Source organism: Pelodiscus sinensis, chromosome 3, assembly GCF_049634645.1.
Source record: "Pelodiscus sinensis isolate JC-2024 chromosome 3, ASM4963464v1, whole genome shotgun sequence".
NCBI classification, from domain to species: Eukaryota; Metazoa; Chordata; order Testudines; family Trionychidae; genus Pelodiscus; species Pelodiscus sinensis.
In genome coordinates this window covers 18,293,872-18,312,425 of record NC_134713.1, presented here as the reverse complement: position 1 = coordinate 18,312,425, position 18,554 = coordinate 18,293,872, and positions in this window count along the sequence as shown.

Sequence of the window (18,554 nt, the reverse complement as noted above, 5' to 3'; positions counted from 1 at the left end):
TGTGCCATTTCTGAATGAAGCCCTGAGCCACAGAGGAGGCCATTCACCAGAGAGGATCTATTTGTGGTGGTGTGGCTTTATTAACTAGACATCGTTAGTTCATCATGCACAATTGCCTCAGTCAGTGGCAGTGGTTACTGGTAATGGATCATCACACATTAGTTTATCTGCTCTGATAAATAAACAATAGAAAAGCTGTTTCATGCGGGCCCCACAGCTGAATAGGCGGAGTGCCAGCTTCCAGCATGTTTCTGAGATTATTAATGTAATACATGGCAGGGTTCCAAAATGTTTCCATGCTTTTTACATTTTTATTTCAGAAGGCTTGGAAAATAATGGCCTTCATTATGACAAGAATGAGAGAAGAATATGGTTCTCTCACTCCTTCCTTCTGCAGGATGGCCAGTGTGTGGAAAAGGGGAGCCATGCTAACTGTGATTTGGCTGCACATAAGGCCAAATCATGGCTTGAAGTCACACTTGGATCTACTATGTGAGCTCTGCCTCTTGTGCAGACTTTACTTTTGTTCTCTATTGTTTTGATGAATTCTAAATTAGCAGGTTGCCCGAATGCATGTTTACTGTTCTGACCAATGTGGGAAAACAAGTATGGGAGAAATACAGACCGTAGCCACAGACCATTGCATGCCCTCATTTGCAGACTGCAGAATGGGAGCAGTTTGTATGCACAGCACTACATATGTAAGGATCTGTCATTCCACAGGGTCAGGGCCCAACAGGGTTGTAGACTCGCTTCAATACAGTGCCGATTAGGGGTAATGTACTTTATTAAGCTCACTACTCCTCTGCTACTCCACTTCACAAGGTACACTCTAGCAAGCGAAAGCACTACAGGACAATGCTTAAAGCTCTTTGGAATACTTACGTCCCTTCAGGTCTGCGGGGAGTCATGTTCTGGTTACCTCGCACCTGGCCACAGTGGCCACGGCTCCAGTATAAGGGAATCCTGGTCAGCCCTCGAGGTTAGGGCCCCGGTTGAGACTCAGCTAGGGGTGGGACTTTCTACACTAATTATACTACAGTTGTTTTCCGGGTATGCGCGTGCCTGGCTCAATGCCATGCTTATTACTCTTATGGGCTGAGACCAAGGTCAAACTTATTTACCACTTAGCAGTTTCCCAGCTTAAGGCATGGGTTAATGCTGATAAAGCCCACAGCTGCTGTTTGGGCTTGCAGCATCACACACTATGCTCAGGTGAGTACAGCGGGGATGGAAACTTCCATCCTACGTCTGCTAAGCTGCAGGACCCACATATGACTTTTATGTGACAGGATCTGAAAGTACATTACCAGTACACTGCCCCTCAAAACCTCTATAGTTTAGAGATGTATTATTATGAAATCCATGACTCAGGTGGGGAAATGGAGGCTCAGAGAAGTGAAATGACTCACTAATAAATACATGTGAGCCAGGGGAGGAAGTATCACCCACAGCGCTTTCCTACTATCAATCTCTATTCTTCAACTCCGTGGTGTCCCACCAGTTCTCAAGCAGTAGCCACATTAGTGGCTATTGCTATAGCAAACCAGCCATGCTCAACAAGCCAAATAGCCACATGGGACTAGTGGCTAGTGTGTTGGACATCATGGTGATTCTAACTACTAGACAATACTTCTTATTGTATGCTGCTGGGTTTTCCTGTTCTTGGGGCTCTGAAGATACCTACTCTGTACTGCTTTTTATAAAGAGTTCATGTACAAAATTCCTGTCTAATATAGCACTGCAATGCAGGAGAAGAAACCTGGGGCAAACATAAGTGAATTATACAGAGTGGATCATTATGAAGCAACAAAAAATAAATAAATGGTAGTCATGGTTAAGACAACAGCCCAGAGCTTAGAACTGCAACCAACCCTTTTTGCCAATTTGCTTATGTTCTCAAGAAAAATCAGAAATTGTCGCTGAATTTTTATTGAATTCAGCAAATGTCTACTTCACTGCACAGCAGACGTTTTAAACAAGGATCTTTAGCTTAAAAACAATATCCTGGATTCCAGCCTCCCTTATGACAGGTAAAAGCCAAGTAAAATTCTCATGGAGTGATGCTAGTCTGAAATCAAGATCAGGTTCAATCTAGGGATGTAAACGTGTAACCGGTTACTCAGTTAACCGATAAGCATCAGTCTTATCAGTATTGGTTAACGGGTTAACAGTTGCAGGGTGGCAGCAAGGAGGGACCCCCGATGCAGGGCTGGCAGCCAGGATACCAGGCATGGGGCTGGCAGCTGGGACCCTTGGTGCAGGGGCCAACAGTGGGGATCTCTGGAGGTGGGGACTGACAGCAGGGCTCTGCATAAACTGTGGAAGTGCTGAATACCCCCCGCCCCTGCAACCCTAGTTAAACATTTAACCATGTCACCAATAAACATTGGATAAGCGGTTACTTTTTAAAGCTCTATTTACATCCTGAATCGGATCTACATTGAAATACACTTCTCTTTTTCCTTTCCATGCCTCTCTCATAAAATCCTCTCTGCTTCTTGGAGGGCAGAGTGAGCAAGAAAATGCATGGGCAGTGGGTGGAGTCCCCCTTGGCAGAGGTTAGCTAGCTGGGCCCCAGCTCTTCTATGCGAGGACCTGTGTCTGGAGGAGTCCTGGGCCTGCCAGAACCCCAATCTCCTCCCCCACGAGGAGTGCCCCACAGGTGCATACGTCTCCCCTCCAAAGACCCCAAGGCACACAGGGGAAAAGCTCATTTCTCTCTGGAAGAACCTGAGCTTTTAAATTTTCCATGCAGGTTACAGAAAGGCTGAGGAGTCAGTATCTAATCCTGGGAGATTCCTGATGAATGCTGATGGTAAATACAGCCTCCTCGGCCATCCCATAATAATAATCAGAAGCTTCCCTTGTGCAAACCCTGCCACCGGTGGCCATGTCTGCCCCAGGGGAGGCTTAGGCTCTGGCCTACTATACCCGCTGCCTATGAAGAAGTGATTTATATGTAGTAGGTGGCTACCAGTGGGCTAAAAAGCTAGTAGCCACCTACTGTATATGACACACCTGAAAATGAAGAGGACATTATGTTATGAAAAGGACACCAACATGAACATCAGAACAATCCCTCAGCAATACATTGGGTCTGATTTATTCTGTTCACATTCCAATTGCTGCACAGTTTTGCAGTGTCTAATGTTTAGCATCAAAATTTATGGTGGCGTGTTTTTGTTTGCTAGTTTTGGTTTATTACAGTTCTCCTTTCATGATGCACTGAGATTAAAAATAGATGTTTGGTACATCTAGATTTATTTCAAAACCCATACTTAGCACTCTTAGATAGGATCAGTTTCTAAATTGCTACAATACTTCAGGGGAATCAAATCATTATTTCTTATCAAGATCAGTATGTTGCTAAAGTGGAAATCACACCCATCCTTCCGTTCAATTTTTACACATTTTTCTTTTCTGGCTAGGATGTTGATACAAAATCTTTGACTGAAATAAATGGCACATAGCTAAGACCCGTGTCTCTGGGAACATGCATTCAAACTTTTTACACGGAACAATCCTCCTGGGGGAAAATCCTTAAATGTTTGCAGCTGGCTACTTGTCAGAGAGATGACTGAATCTGGGGGAATCAGCACCACTCTCATCCTTATTCTTGGCTTGTATGAAAATCACAAGGGTCTTGCTCAGCTTCTACTGTGCTCACCTTGTTTCAATAGCCTGAGTTGTGCTGAGGTTGGGCCAGGTGTGCTGGACAAGTTGCTAACATTACCACACAGTCTGACTTCAGCCAGACCCAAAGCATTTAGTCTGAATTGCTGCAGCAGTACCACTGAAAGAAACACTGGAAGGAAGTGGATAGCGTGATAGAAATAGTTGTATGACATGGGACAGAATAAACGGAGAATTTAGAGCTGACCCAAACACAACTTTCTATGACATTTTCTTGCAAAAATCGTGTTTGCTTTCATGTGCACCAATCAAAAAGTGTCAGCTGCTAGAATTCTTCAATCAGCTCAATTGCTGGTTATCCAATGAAACAGAATTGTCAGCAAAGTTTGTAATACTTTTGTGTTATTTGAACCTTCAGGTATTGAACATTTTCAACCAGTTTCAGAAAATATGGAAATGGTATCCTGTAACTACAGGAGGGGAACAACAAATTGAGAAGATCCTTTTCTTTATACTAATGCTGTTGTTAGTCAGATGAGGAGGGAATTGGGAAGAGATGAAACAAGGTAGGAAACTCAGCTGGGAGAGGCAAGGTTGAGTGACCCTGTAATATGAAGCTGGAAAAAGTGGATAGATTCCAAGGCCAAAAGGGACCATCGTGATCCTCGAGTCTGACCTCTTGTGTAACATGGGCCAGGAAACTTCCTCAAAATAATTCCAAGAACAGACAATCTTTTAGAAGAACATTCCATCTTAATTGTCAGTGAGAATCCACCACAAACCTTAGTAAATTGTTCCAATGGATAATTACACTCCACATTAAAGATGTACCCCTTATTTCCAGCCTTAATTTGTCTAGCTTCAATGTCCAGCCATTGGATTGAGTGACACTTTTCCCTGCTAGACTGAAGCGTCCATTATTAAATATTTGCTCCATGTAGTTACTTATAGACTGTATCAAGTCACCCCTTAATCTTCTCTTTGTTAAACTAAACAGAGCTCGTTGAGTCTACAATTATAAGGCTTGTTTTCTAGTGCTTTAATCATTCTGATGGCTCTTCTCTGAACTATCTTCAATTTCTTAACACCCTTTTTGAATTATGGATCCCAGAACTGGGCACACCATTCCAGCAGCAGCTGCACCAGTGCCAAATACAGAGGTGAAGTAACCTGTCGACACCCACTTGGGATTCCCTGGTTTATGAATCCAAGGATTGTATTCACTCTTTTGGCCACAGCAGATCACTAGGAGCTCATGTTCAGCGGATTATCTGCTACCCTCCCCTAATCTTATTCAGAAATGCAGCCTCCCATGATAGCACCCCCATCACGTAAGTACGACCTACATTCTTTGTGTCCAGCTGAATTCATTTACCTTTAACCATGTTAAAATAGATTTTGGTTGCACCTAGTTTACCAAGTCTCAGAGGTTATACACGTTTTTACACACACACCCCGCTCCCCATAGGGTATACATGTCCGCAGGGTATACAAGTTTATTTTTACTCATAAGCAGCTCTACCCCATTAGAATTAGGTCAGCTCTACTCCGCTGCAGGGAAGGCCTGACGAGCTTCCAGCGCACCTGTGCTGTGCTCTCCGTTCCCCCAGAGGGTGGGTTGTGCCTGGCTATGGCTGCACAGGGACTGGGCACAAGTGCAGCTCCCCTCCTGCAGGCCAACCAGCTTGCCTGCGCTGTGCTTTCCGTTCTCCGTGCTGGCAGCAGGATGGCTACCTAACAAAAGACGGGTGGAATGCAGGATATTGGCAGTTTATCCTGGTATGTGCAATTACCATGAATTAGCCTATAGAGCCTGCGGGTTATACATGTCTGTGGGTAATCTCAAGGTTTTTTTTACACAGCAAAGAAAAATGGCAAGTTATACACGAGTACGGGTTATATACGAATGCAGGTTATATATGCTAAAACACGGTGGCAGTGTTAGTCTGTAACTGTAAAAGCAATGAGCTGTCCTGTGGCACCTTCAGGTACATCTACACAGCAGTGTTATTTCAGAATAACTGACATTATTCTGAAATAACATAGTCCGCATCTACACTACAAGCAGTTATTTTGACATAATGTCAAAATAATTCGAACTGGAGGACTTCTTACTCCAACTCATGGTAACCCTCATTTAATGAGTAGTAAGGGAAGTTGAAGAAAGAGTGTTCTTCCTTCGACTTCCTGCTGTTTAGACAGCGCCAAAAGCCAGATTAAGCTATTTCAACTTAAGCTACGCAATACACCTAGCTCAAGTTGGGTAGGTTATTTTGGCTTTAGCCCTTCTGTGTAGACGTGCCCTAAGAGATTAACAAAACTATATACATAGTATCATGAGCTTTCATGGGCAAAACTTACTTCCTCTGATGAGCAGGGACATCTAGTTTACCAAGTTACCTAGATCTGTATCACTGACCTGGCCTCTTCTTTAGTTACCAGTCTCTTAGTTTTTGTGTCATCTGCAAACTTTGAGTGACTATTTTATATTTTCTTCCAGGTCATTTATAGAAATGTTAAATTGTGTAGCTCCAAGAACTGATCCCTGTTGTATTCCACTGAAAACACAGCCACTTGTTGATGATTCCTGGGACATGCATACCCCTGGTTGAGAACCACTGCCCTAGATGTTGGCCTTGTGTGTTTGAATATTACAGATTCATAGATATAGTTTAATCCTATCCAGTCTCCATTTCTTCCTGCTGGGCAAAGGAGGTCCACCTCTATTTCCACGCCATGAAATCCTAAGAAATGAATTAATCCCTGCTCAGTAGTTCGCAGGGCAGTAAATTCCCCCCTTTTCGCTAGGGAAAAAAATCCCATCCTGATCTCATCTATCAGCTTGACACATGTCAGCAGTATGCCCCACAAACAAGCATCAAACTCACTTACATCCCAAAATTCTGTCTTAACTACTTAGTCATAAAATGGCACATAAAAGATTTATTAGTTGCATTGTCCTCTGAGTACACTCTATTTTGAACAGCTTTTTATGTAAAGTGTAATAGTTTCCTGGAAATCCAGAATGAATAAATTTTATCAAGGGTCAACAGTCACCAAGAGACATACAAACACATATTTTGTATAAACAGTTTTAAAAATCATTAGGAATTTTATGTTGCAAAAAGAAACCTCCTTTCAATGGATCTCAGAGGCCATGGACAGCTCCACCTCTTGTTAAGGTTTCTTGATCTAGGCTGTAAATTTGGATTCAGGTGTAACTAACAGTTTTGCACTGGCATTTACAAATGAGCATATGCAGTCCTTTATGCAAAACTGTGCTGATCCTAGAGATCAGCTATATGATCACACAGAAGAAAGCAAAAGTGAAAAAAATGTGCCCAGATGTGGGGCATGGGTAAGAAAGTGTCCAGATGGGGGCAGGGCCTTAATCCTGTCCTCCTCCCTCCCCTGCAAAGTTGAGGCTGGCAACTGGAACCCTGGTGCAAGGGGTCATCAGGAGACCCCAGAGCATGTGGTGCAGGGCCTCCAGGAGAGCCCCAGGTATGTGGGGCAGGGAGCCAGGACCCCAGGTGCACAGGATTGGTAGAACTGCCTCAGCCGTGAGAACAGCCCAGGCATGCGGGGCCTGTGGCAGGACAGTCCTGGTGTGTAGAACCGGGCTGGCAGCCAGGACTGCAGGCACTGAGCCAGGAGCTCCCTTCTCACACCTCTGAGCATGGCCCCCACAGCTCCTATTTGGCTGGGAACAGGAGCGGTGCAGGGTAGGATCACAAACTGGGGCTGCCCCAACCCCAAGCCTCCCATCCTGTACTCCACCCTCCACACACCTACCCCAGTCCCCTACCCTGGTCCCTCCACCCCATCCCACATACCTCCAGCCCTTGCCCTGAACCCCTCCACATGCTCAGCCCCCTGCCCTGAGTCCTGCACCCTTATACCCCAACCCTCTGCCTTGAGCCCATCATATACCTCAACCCTGAATCATGAACCTTCCCACCTCCACAGCCCCCTGACAGGATTCCTGCATTCCCCCTCCTGCCCCCTCCCCATGTCCCAATCCTCTGCTCTGAGCCCCCACCCCACACCCCAACTCACACTTACATTTCTTACAGGTACTGTTGTATCGCAACCCCTCCCCCCTCCACTCCCCGCCTGAACCTGAGTTGTGATAAACAGCACCTGTAAGAAATTTAAGTTACTTTGGCCGCTGGAAGAAAGTCTCTTAAGACCCTTCCAGGACTTGTGGTCCCTTTAATGGGCATTATGTATCTTGTAGGAGCTGTGATCGGGGGAGGGGGGTGGAGGGGCTGAACACACGGCTCAAGAATCAGGGGGGTCTATTCCTGACCTCTGACGCCCCACCATGTGACCCTTAGCTAGTCTGTTCCAGTTTCTCATCTTGAAATAAGGCAGATGGCACCTGTCCATCTTTGGAACACTGTCCATGGGAGACGGCTGGGAAGTGTCAAGTAGTGGCGATAAACACGAAGGATCATTCCCTTATGGCAACAAATAAATCACCATTTGTAGATCACAAAGTGCTTCTCAAAGAGATGTCATTAGCCATATACTATTAGGGTATGTCTACACTACAGCGCTAATTCAAACTAACTTATTTTGAATTAGTTAATTCGAAATAAGCTAATTCAAAATAACACATCTAGACCCAAAAACTAATTCGAATTAGCGTTTTGCTAATTTGAAATAGTGCGTCCACACTGATTGCATGCTGGGTCGCATTTAAGGGCAGCTGAAACCGGTTCCAGCAGGGCATCAGGTCAGTAGGGATATGTCTACACTAGCTCGACAGTTCGAGCTAGGAAGGCAAATGAGGGCAACTGGAGTTGCAAATGAAGCTCGGGATTTAAATATCCTGGGCTTCATTTGCATCTTCCCGGGCGCCGCCATTTTTAAATACCCCTTAGTCCGAATTCCGTGTCCATGACTACATGTGGCATGGAGTAGGTAGTTCAAATTAGGATCTCCATGAGGAGTAATGGTAGTTCGAATTAGAGATCCTAATTCGAACTACCTACTCTGTGCTGCGTGTAGCCACGGGCACAGAGTTCGGACTAAGGGGGATTTAAAAATGGTGTCGCCTGGGATGATGCAAATAAAGCCCGGGATATTTAAATCCTGGGCTTCATTTGCAACTCCGGTTGCCCTCATTTGCCTACCTAGCTCGAACTACCGAGCTAGTGTAGACATACCCTAGTTGCTTTGTGTGGCTGCTATCTGAGGCTATCTGAGGCTCCTGCTTAAAGGGATCCCCCTGGACAGCCAGTTCTCAGCTTTTCCGCTTGCTTGCCTACCTCGCTGAGGGACAGCAAGGCGTTCTCCTCTCTGCCTGCCTGTGTCGATGGTTCTCATTGGGGACGCCGCCACAGTTGGCACCATGGAGACAGAGCTCGCCCTGGGCATTCTGGTCCAGTTTTTGGACTTGCTGCTGCAAGCCTGCCAGCAATAGGTGAAGGCTGCCTGGCACCATCTGGTGCACGTCAGCCCCTTGCCCCTCCCCCTGGCCTCCCTGGCGTCTGGACATCAGCAGCGACTGGTGGGACCCCATCATCCTGGAGCGCTGGGGAGACCAACAGTGGACCCAGAACTTCAGGATGAAGACGGACACTTTCCTGGAGCTCTGTGAGTGGCTCACCCCTGCTCTGCAGTGACGGGACACTCGCATGAGGCCTGCACCCCCCTCCAGAAGCGTGTGGCCATCGCCCTGTGGAAGGTTTCCACGCTGGACAGCTACTGATCCATCGGGAACCAGTTCAGCGTGGGGAAGTTTACCGTTGGAGCAGTGGTCATGCAGGTACAGCACTCACTGGCCACTGGGCCAGGGAGGAGGGGGTCTGTCTACTCCTTACTAGACAGTCGCTTCCCATTCTGTATGTGTAAAACTGATTGTTCCTTCCTAAGTGGAACATTTTTCATTTGTCCTTTTAAAACTTCATCCTGTTTACCTGCTAAAGTCTAGGTATACTATGTCCACTGCTTTTCCCTGATCCACAAGACTCGTTATCCTATCAAAGAAAGCTATCAGATTGGTTTGACATGATTTGTTGTTTACAAATCCATGCTGGCTGTTCCCTGTCACCTTATTATCTTCCAGGTGTTTGCAGATGATTTCCTTAATTACTTGCTCCATTATCTTTCCTGGCACAGAAGTTAAATTGACTGGTCTATAGTTTCCTGGGCTGTTTTTATTTCCCTTTTTATAGATGGGCACTATATTTGCTCTTTTTCCAGTCTTCTGGAATCTCTCCTGTCTTCCATGATTATCTAACATTTCCTAGTGAGTTTAACTTGTTCTTTTTTTTTATCTTCTTAACCTACTCCCTTCCCACTAGCATTCACTATGTTAGGCATTCCTTTCATCAGATCGAAACAAAGAAGTCATTAATCATCTCTGCTATTTCCAAGTTTCCTGTTACTGTTTCTCCCTTCTCACTGAGCAAGGGGCCTACCTCGTTCTTGGTCTTCCTCTTGCTTCTAATATATTTATAGAATGTCTTCTTTTTTCCCTTTATGCCTGTAGCTGAAGAGAGTTGGCAGTTTTTCTAAGGGACATTATTAAGGGCCCAAAAGCAATCTATTCCACTGCGTAAGAAAGACGGAAAGTAAGGCAAGAGACCACCTTAGCTTAACCAGGAGATCTTGCATTATCTAAAAATCAAAAAGGAATCGTATAAAAAGTGGAAACTAGGTCAAATTACAAAGGATAAATATAAGCAAACAACAGAAGTGTGCAGGGGCAAGATTAGAAAGGCAAAAGCAAAAAGCGAGCTCAAACTAGCTACAGCCATAAAGAGGAACAAGAAGACATTCTGCAAATATATTAGAAGCAAAAAGAAGACCAACGACAGGGTAGGCCCATTGCTCAGTGAAGAGGGCAAAACAATAACAGGAAATTTGGAAATGGCAGAGGTGATTAGTGACTTCTTTGTTTTGGTTTTCACCAAGAAGATTAATGGTAAAGGATGCCTAACATCAATCCACATCGTGAATGCTAGTGGAAATGGGTAGGTTTAGAAGTTAACATAAAAAAAAGAGTTAAAAATTACTGAGGCTACATCTAGACTGCATTACTTTTCTGGGATACCAGAGGTATCCTGGAAAAGTAATGCAGCATCCAAGGAACAAGTCCACTTTTTTGGAAAATATTTTGAAAAAGCAGATGTGCTCTTTTGCCATCCCTGTAAACCTCATTTTATGAGGAATAAGGGCTGTGTAGAAAGAACACTTTTTTTTCCAAAATTTTGTGCCATGGCAGGCAGACGTGCCAAATTTCAGAAAAGTCTCTTTCGACAGTAAAGCGGAAAAAGATATGCAATTTGTGTACCGCAAATAGCTTTTCCTTTTCTGAATTGCCATCTAGATGTAGCATTAGAAAGGTTAGATATTTGCATGTCATCAGGTCCTGATGAAATACATCCTAGAATGCTCAATGAGCTGATAGAGGAGGTATTTGATCCTTTAGCTATCGGCTTTGAAAAGTTATGGAAGTCAGGGAAGATACCAGAAGACTGGAAAAGGGCAAATATAGTACCCATCTATAAAAAGGGGAAGAAGAATAACCCAGGAAATTACCAGTCAGTTTAACTTCTGTGCCAGGGAAGATAATGGAGCAAGTAATTAAGGAATTCATCTGCAAACATCTGGAAGATAATAAGGTTATTGGTTTGACATGATTTGTTTTTTATGTTTCCATGCTGGCTGTTACCTATCAGATAGCTTTCTTTGATAGGATAACAAGCGTTGTAGATAACGGAGAAGCAGTGGAATATTCAGAGAATAGTTATTAATGGATCACAGTCATGCTGGAAGGGCATAACAAGTAGGGTTCCACAGAGGTCTGTTTTGGGACTGGTTCTGTTCAATGATTTAGATCAGAGGTTGGCAACCTACAGCACACGTGCCATATATGGCACGCAAGTAGATTTGCAGTGGCACACAGAGTCTGCGGTGGGAGCTCCACCTCCCCCTTCCTCCCCTGGAGTCCACACCATTGCAAAGCTTGGAGCGCTAGCTCTGGCTTCTGGGTGCACAGGAGGCAGAGAGGTGAAGAAAGCCCTAACTCATGTCTGCTCCCAGTTTCCCCAAGAGCCGCCCTGGCTCTCCACCCACCTCCTCCGGGAGATATAGGGATCCCACTCACAGCTGGGACAGTTCCACCATGGGAGTGAGGCCCCATCCCCACATGTGCGCTGCTGCTGCTTCACCCGCCCCGGCCCTGCCAGCATGCAGGAGAACTGGGGGAGAAAGAAGCAATGGGGGAGAGAGTCTGCTCCCGGTATCCACAGGACCTGCCCCGGCTCCCTGCCCACTTCCACCAGGCGGCACAAGGACCCTGTGCAGGCCCACAGGATTGCGTTTCTGGCCTTCCTACGTGCACTGCTGCTGCTCTACCTGCCCCAGCCCCACCAGAATGCAGGGACTTACAGGTGTGTGCGGAGGAACAGGCTGCCCTGCCCCTAGGGCCTGGCCGCACCACTGCTGCTCCGCTGCCCCGACCCTGCCAGCATGCAGGAGAGCTGGGGAAGAAGGAAGAAATGGGGTGGGGAAGTCCACCCCTGGTGCCCCCAAGAGCGGTCTTCGCTCCTCTCCTGCTTCCACCAGGCAGCACAGGGACTCCACACAGAGCTGCAAACACCTGCATGGGACGGGTGGGGGAGTGGAGACCAGGGGTGTGGGAAGCGGGGACCAGGGTGAGGAAGTAAGGAGGGAATTGGGGACTGGGATGTGTTGGGGTCAGGCTCAGAGGGTTGCGAGGGGGACAGTTGGAGTAGATTTTTTGCTTCTCACTTGTGTGGTCCCCAACTGATCGTTCCTCACCCCTGCCGTAAATAAAGGAAACATTGAAACCTTTTGTGCTGGACATAAATTAACATTTTAGTTTATTTAAAATGAAGTTTGATAAACTAACATGAGACAGTTAGAACACTTAATCTGTTTAATCATTTAAATTAAACCGGTCTCCTTGGCTGCAGCACTAGCAAAATGACTTGGACATTATTATGTAATTAACAGTGAGTTTCCATTAGCAACTGGTGGTCTGTGAAAAGGTTTGCATTGAGCCAGGTGGTCCATGAACCAAAATGTTTGAGAACCACTGCGCTAGAGGGTGAGCGCTGCCTGGGTTATGGCTCCAGGACTGGGCGGTGGGGGCAGCTGAGGGGCAAGGAAAACGCGTGTGGGGTGGGAACTCCCTGTCCAAAAGCCGTGTTGGCTCCTGGGCACCTGGGTCCCTAGCAGGAAGGCAAGGGCACCATGGACAGGATCCCCTCAAGACCCCGCTTCCAGCAAGGCTAGACACCCCAGAGTCACCCATCTGCTCCGCCTTGCTCTTTTTCCTGAACTACCCCACCGAGCCACCCTGATCCCAGTCTGTGTTGGCGATCCAGCATTGTGCCCCTCTGCAAGATTGGAGCCAGTGCCGGCTTCCTGCAGGGAGGGCAGAGGAACCCCCAAGGTTCTGCGCCGCATCTACCCTCATGGGAAACGCATGCACTGCACCGCCCCTCCCCACAGGAAAAGTTGAAGCGGAGTCCAGGACAGGAGACCAAGCAGGGTACGTGGTGGAGAGCTCCTCCCTCCCTCCAGGGAGAGCGGCACAGCCCAGGGCAGGAGGGTTAAATCTTGGCACACCACTTCAGAAAGGTTGCCAACCCCTGATTTAGATGATGGCATGGAGAGTACGCTTATTAAGTTTGCAGATGATACCAACCTGGGAGAGGTTGCAAGTGCTTTGGAGGATAAGGTCATAATTCAAAATGATCTAGACAAACTGGAGAAATGGTCTGAGGTAAACAGGATGAAGTTTAATAAGAACAAATGCAAAGTGCTCCACTTAGGAAGGAACAATCAGTTTCACATGTACAGAATGGGAAGTGACTGTCTAGGAAGGAGTACTGCAGAAAGAGTTCTAGGGGTCATAGCGGACCACAAGCTAAATATGAGCCAACAGTGTGACACTGTTGCAAAAAAAGCAAACATGATTCTGGGATGCATTAACAGGAGTGTTGTGAGCAAGACACAAGAAATCATTCTTCTGTTTTACTATGTACTGATTACGCCTCAGCTGGAGTATTGTGTCCAGTTCTGCACATCACATTTCAAGAAAGATGTGGAGAAACTGGAGAAGGTCCAGAGAAGAGCAACAAAAATGATTAAAGGTCTAGAAAACATGAGCTATGAGGGAAGACTGAAAGAATTGGGTTTGTTTATTTTAGAAAAGAAAAGGCTGAGAGGGGACATGATAGCAATTTTCAAGTATCTAAAAGGGTGTTACAAGGAGGAGGGAGAAAAATTGTTCCCTTTGGCCTCTGATGATAGGACAGAAGCAATGGGTTTAAATTGCAGCAAGGGAGGTTTAGGTTGGACATTAAGAAAATTTCCTAACTGTCAGGGTGGTTAAACACTGGAATAAATTACCCAGGGAGGTTGTGGAATCTCCATCTCTGGAGATATTTAAGAGCAGGTTGGACAGACATATCAGGGATGATCTAGAGTGGACGGTGCTTGGACCTGTCATGAGGGAAGGGCACTGGACTTGATAATCTCTCGAGATCCCTTCCAGTTCTATGAGTCTATGATTCTATGATTTTATAGCTGTTGGCAACTATTGTGCAAGGAAGTGCTATCAGCATTTTGCAGGAGTTATTTTATCAGAGGCTGGTGGTATATAACATTTAATGATAATTTCTTTTCTACCTAAGGAAGGCCGTGTGATGCAAAGGAGGAAACTGTCTGTGCCTGTGATGAAAGGCTCAGTTCATTATAAGCAGAAGTGGTATTTTTTCTAGTTGTATTTTACAAACAGTTGCATAATTATGGACACCAAGGAGGATCTGATTTATATGCAGCAATATGAATTGACACGGAGGTAGAATTTCAATGTCTCAGTGATGCAAGGATTGCACACATGGGCACAGGGAAATTCCATTTGGTTGACTCTGCAGTACCCAGAGAATCCTTAGAACTCCAAATATTCTCATAACCTTCCTCTGTAGACAGAAATCACGTTGCCATATGGAGTAAAGGAAAATGCTCTTCAGGGTTTGTCATAAAAATACCACTAGGCCTGTAGATAAAGCTAACTAACAGAGGAAAAGGAAAGTATCTGTTGCTGTGTGTGTTATGTTAATTTTCATCTCTCTTTATCAGGTGTCCCAGTATTATAAGCCAGAGCACAATGGGTTTGATAAATATTTATCTATACAGGTACAGTAACCAGAAAATGTCCAGATGTTATTGTTAAATATTTACATTTCACACTAACAAGGGCCCTTGTTAGGATCACAGCACGATTAGCTAAGTGCTGTACAAACAGATAAGACACGGTCCTGGTTACAAGGAGTTTACAATCTGAATTATTGCTAAATGTATGACAAAAAATTTTAGTAGTGTCTGCTTTGTGTATTTCTGATTGACCATAAGTCTCTGCACTTATGGCTGTTCTGCTTTTTTATCTGGTGTCTGCATCTGCTACCATTGCTCTGAAAACACTGGCTAACTAAGGATATGTGTATACTTGTGCCTGATCCACAAAACTTTTGTGGTTCACGGGTGCTTAAAAACATCCCCTCCCCCTCAGAATGAGAGAGGTTTGCCGTGGCAAGTGTAAATATGAACACTGCTTAGTTGGCAGGAGCGCTCTCCTGTGGCTAAGTGAAATCTGCTCATAGGGGGTGGAAGTATTTTGCCGGTAAAAGTGCCAATAAACAACATTTTCACACGCCAATGTCTAGTGCTGTGGTGTCATTTATAGCAACAGTGTTGATGCAGATTTGTTGGTAAAAGCTGCATAATGTAGTCGTATCCTAAGTGTTTTTGAGGCAGATTCTTTGGGACTGTTATAAAAACCTAGCAGCCCTGGCCTTCCTCATATGTGGGTGTTTTGTGGGGTCCTTGATGTGCTGGCAGCATGGGGTCTGATCTCAGGAGGTGATGAATGTCCTCCACATCTGCAGACGTGCTTAGCTGTGTACGGGATCAGGTTTCTTTTCTTGGTGGCCTGTCTGGAACTCAGAGGGAGCCAGCCGGACATTGTAGCCAGGAGGTTGGCAAGCTGGGGTCTGATCCTGCTCCAGTGGAAACCCCTGACAAAGCTACATCTGCCTTTCAGGAGACCAGAATCTGCCTCTCCAAGCAGCAGCAGCTTGCTTTGTGTGTTGCTGCAGTGCTGCGTGTGGTGAATAAAACAAACCCGAGTTATTTGCGAACTGTGCAGCGGAAAACGATTGCAGATGTGGCCGATGCAGCGTATCCCTTTTGTACACATTTACGCCAGTGCAAAGTGAGTTAAATGCTGTCATTCTGATTTGGAAACGTCTTAAAACCACTTTGTATAGGTGGAAATAGCTATATTAGGTGCAAGCAAAATAGAATCAGGCCCCTCGTCTCTGCCCCTGGGAGGTTACAAACTAATCAGGAACAAGATACGGAAGATGAAGATCCAATATACAGATCAGGTTGTGCCCCTAAGATCTGTATACATGGGAGTTCTTCACCTACCTATGTGGAAGAGAAGAGGAAGTTGCTTTGCATTTCACCCATGATCTTTCTAAATTGACCCAGGGAATTTTCAATTCCATCGGCATTTTCTGCAGGATACATTAAGATGACTTCCTTCAGGCATTAAATTTAAAAAGGCAAAAAATTGTGTGTGTAAAATTTAAAAAAAAAAGAAGAAGGAAAAATAAGATAATTGAAATGCCTTCACAATTAGCCAATGGGACCCAGAAGAATTCAAGACAGGAAATAAGTATAGGCATGTGCTGTTCATATACCCGCTGGCCATTTATTCTAACCTACTCCAAAAAAGTGCCTGTAAAACTAAGCTAGAAGGGATTATAGTTTAAGTAGGAGGTTTCTGCAACTGGTAGCTAGTAAATAAAATCTAAATACAGTACTTATGGGTATGTCTACACTACCCCCCTAGTTCGAACTAGGGGGGGTAATGTAGTCATACGGAGTTGCAAATGAAGCCCGGGATTTGAATTTCCCGGGCTTCATTTGCATAAAGCTGGCCGGCGCCATTTTTAAATGCCGGCTAGTTCGGACCCCGTGCCGTGTGGCTACATGCGGCACGGACTAGCTAGTTCGGATTAGGCTTCCTAATCCGAATTAGCTGTACGCCTCGAGGCGTACAGCTAATTCGGATTAGGAAGCCTAATCCGAACTAGCTAGTCCGTGCCGCATGTAGCCACACGGCACGGGGTCCGAACTAGCCGGGGTCAGCCAGGGACAGAGGTGTTGGCAGTGTGTCCATTGGTTCCGGCTCCGGCTCAGGCAGGGGCCCAGGGGGACTGGTCCAGTCATTGAGGCCCAACGGGGGTCCTTTTGGTGAGTCTTCGGGCCGTGGCAGCAGTCTCGGTGGCCCGAGCAAGTCATCAGGGGCTGTCAGGGGTCCTGGCAGCCCAACCCAGTCCTCCTGTCGGGCACAGCATAGCTGGGCACTTTGCTGCGGGAGCTGAGGCTGAGCATCTGGCCCAGGCTGACATATCCATTAGGCACAGTAGGCACAGTGCCTAGGGCCCACAATACTTTTAAGGGCCAATGAAAATGTTTTAATTTCTTTTAAAATCAGAAGAAAAAAATGAACTTTTAGGGTCGAAGAAAATGTTTTAATTTTTTTCTCACATCAGAAAAAAAGGAAACTTTTAGGGCCCATGAAAATCTATTAAATTTTGCTTAAAACAGAAAAAAATGTTGAAGTATTTAAAGTTATATCAAAAATAATTTTTAATATTTTTTTTTATGGAGGAAGGGGCCCACGATGGCAAAAGTGCCTAGGGCCCACAAAAGTCATAATGAGGCCCAGATCTGGCCTGTTCGGATGCTGGGCTCCCACTGAGCTCTATGCTCTTATATTCCTGTTTCCCGCTTCCTGCTTCCTGTGGGCAGGGCTAGGGGAGGCTGGACCCACTCACCAAAGGGTCTTAGAGGGCCCTTTCTCTTCACGGTCAGAGTGAGGCCATGTCGCTGTCCCCAACCCATTACACCTGGGCATAGCACTATTAAAATACATCCGTCTGCCTGGAACAAGAGCCTAGAGTTTGCAAAGTTGCAACTATATTTTAATTCAAGAGGAACTTTTCAGGCAAAAAAAAAAAAAAAAAAACCGCCAGATTTTCATTCTCTTTTCCAAGACTATCAATAAGCTAAAAAGAACAACAAAAGCCATTTCATATTTACAATTCCACATTCTTGGGTGAGCAGATTTAACTTCAAAGCAGGCAAAAAAAAAAAAAAAAAAAGAGCCCTGCAGAGTTCACAGAAGGCAGACAAAGGGACAGAGGAAAGGGGGGCAAACCAAGAAAAATCCCTGCTCACCAGCTTCAGAGGCTGAAGGGCTTTTTTAGAACAGCTGGGCACCAAATAAGCATTTGAGACTTGTCGTAAGGGGGAGAGAGTGGTCACAGAATCCCCACCCCAGTGTGTATGAACAGCTTACACTTTGGGTACCGTATGCCTACACTACAGAAACAGCCCTTTTTCTGACAAAACTTGAGGAACATCCACACTGCAATTGTGTTGTTCCGCAAGAAAATTGAAAGAACAGAGGGGGTTTTGTGACATTGGTACTCCTCATTCTATGAGGAAGAAGCCTTTTTCTGAAAAAGCTCTTTTGCAAAAAGGCATGTGTGGATGGGGAAGAGGGAGTTCTTTCGAAAGAAGAGAAAAGAGGAAAAAGCACAGGTGCCCTGGTGGGGCCATTCCGTCCATAGCAATCACAGCTTACATGCGAGAGAGTGTCCATTCAGTCTGGATGCTCTCTGTTGAAAAAGCAGATTGCTTTTTCTATGCACTTTTGCTGTGTGGACACTCTCTTCCGAAAAAAGCTTCTTCCGAAAGAAGCCTTCAATCTAGACATAGCCTCCCTGAGTAACCCGTAGGAGGCTGCCTGATGATCTCTCTTGTAGCAAGGCTGACTAGAACAGACAGTACCA